Source organism: Cynara cardunculus, assembly GCF_001531365.2.
Source record: "Cynara cardunculus var. scolymus isolate 2C chromosome LG 17, CcrdV1, whole genome shotgun sequence".
Classification (NCBI taxonomy): Eukaryota; Viridiplantae; Streptophyta; class Magnoliopsida; order Asterales; family Asteraceae; genus Cynara; species Cynara cardunculus.
Window position 1 is genome coordinate 20,441,613 of NC_037544.1, and position 2,535 is coordinate 20,444,147.

A 2,535-nucleotide genomic window follows, 5' to 3' on the forward strand; every position below is an offset into this window, starting at 1 on the left:
GTTCAACTAAAAAAAGAAAGTTGACAAAGAGATAAATATTACCTAGACCTCAATGAGTCTGAATACCTGCGCTTGGATCACCAAGAATTTGATCGATGGGATGAATTTACATCCATCATTGTGTTGGTAAATGACATAAATTGTCATCTTTTGATTTTGGAGGCTCATGTATAGAGGATGAGGCTTCAACAAGAGATTCTTTAACATTAACTTGAATAGCTAAAGGAGCCTTGGTAAGATATTTATCTACTGACAGAGGTTCAGTAACTAAAGGAGATTCAGTAGCTGAAGGATCAGTACTTAAAGTAAAAAGGGGTATATGACTAATGGGAACAACAACAATCTCTGAAAAGGATTCAACTTCATTGTTAGTCGTGTCAGGAATGATAAGTGGATCATCATCAGCTTCAAGGAGATTAGCGTTGGGTTGATTGCTGAAGGAAGCTTCTTGTTCTCCATAATGATATCATTCAGTTATCTAACTCTTCTGTTAGGACCTTTAGATTCAGCTTATGATATTAATCAAATACTCTGGATGATCTTTTAGACAATAACAGTGCAGTGGAAACAATGAATGAACAAACAGAGTAAGAAATCAATCAAGAACACACAGATGAAGAATAAAGAACACGAGAGAATAGCTTCAAATGATTTTCAATTCTATTGAAAATATTGACAATTACAATTCGGAAGCGCTCTGAATTACAAAGGCCTATGCTGGTATTTATATTAGTTCCTAACGCCTTTTCTGACATGACCTAGACAGGAGAAATGATCTAAGCCGTTCAAATAAAGCGGATTACAAACATAGTCACGTGTTAAGCACGAGCAGCTAACAAACCTAAGTAAAGCAGTGAGAAGTGATTCTTCACAGAAGATAGACTGCAGACCCTCTGTGAGCCATCCCAGAGGCTCTGCTGGATATGACTTGTAAGCACTTGATGACAGAGGATCAGTTTCCAGAACCTCTGTGAGAGACAACAGAGGTTCTGTCATTCTTGACTTGWACKCTTTTGTATATCTTCTGTTGTTGGTCCTCTGTGGTCTTCTATGGTAGAACCCTTCTGTCAATACTTGTAGTAATACTTTTTCATACTTTTACATTAAATGAAATATGAGAGCTAACAATCTCCCCCTAAGTATGAAAAAGTAAAAAATGACAATTTAAAGCAAGAAATGACTTAATTGAAAAAATTACAAGAGGAGATAAAAATTCAGCCTCTAAAACGAATTACGTAAAGAAGGAATTACAAAAATGTTGCTTAGGCCAAAACTATTACAGAAGGTTATCCAACCACAGAGTCTGGATAGTTGTCTACGGCATATAGCATGTCAGTCTTGATGGTTCTGTACACATTGAAGATCCATTCTCTGAAGTTGACTTGTACTTTGATAGCTTCCAGAATGCAAGACACTTCACCCTTCCTTAGATGCCCTTTGTTCACTTCTGCCACTGCTTTGTTGAATACCCATTCAAGGGTCTCTGTGGAGTATTTGTTCGCTTATGTCGGAATGAAGAACCTTAGGATGTTATCCTTATCCAAAAACACAAACCCAAAAACAGGGTTGTGAACAATGGAGTTTGGATGACACCTAAGTATCCATCCTGGCCTGTTGTTTGGAGGGGTGATCTTAAGATCTGACTGGGCTAACCTCATTGCTATCTCGAAGTCCTTCTGGCTGTAGTACTTCACTTGTGCACGCATGACCTCGATAAGCCTTCTAAGCGACAGGGCATAGCTTGACCTCATCTCCATGTATTTGTTAAGTATTTTGTGCAAGAAGATCAAATCAAATACACAGAGGTTGTGGAGGTCAACATCTATGAACGTGTACAGGTTGCCGTCATCCCTCTTCACAACGTATTGAGCATAGAGCACCATCCTCTTAAGCAGGGTCCTTGGAGAAATTGTTTCAAGTGACACAATCACGTGCTCTGAGAAGACTTGCTCACGTGGCCTGGTGAGCTTAGAGAACTGGAACTTGGCATCAGCAGAAGGAATACCTGTGAGCTCTAGATCATAGGGGGGCTCTGTGTCCACTGCAGAGTATCTCCACATTAGAATCTCTTCCACAGTAGTAACAGGCTCTGTGCGTACTTGTTGCATGGGAATCTTGCTCATTGATTCGAATATCTCAGAAACCCTTCCTACTGTGGCGGACTCTGGCACTTTGGCTTCCTCTTCTTCAAGTATTGGCCTCTGGGTTAACCCTTCTGCAAGGATAGGTTTGACGGTTCCTTGCAGAGCATCGAACGTACCCGTGGACGTTTTTCCTTGGACTTGTGAGAATTTTGATGAAGAGCCTTCTACTGCTCTGGGGATGGGGCCTCTGCCCTTTCTTGCTTGAGCCTCTGCCAGAAACACCTTTAATGCTTGAATGAGTGCTGGGTCGTTGTACTCCTCTTCATTTATTTGTTGTGGAGTCTCTCAGCTTGCCGACCCCTTCTGTGGTGTCTCCTCCATGGCTTTGCCTTTGCCTTTGCCTTTGCCTTTGCCTTTAGGCTCTGGTGCCTTTTCTTTGCCTTTTGAGAAC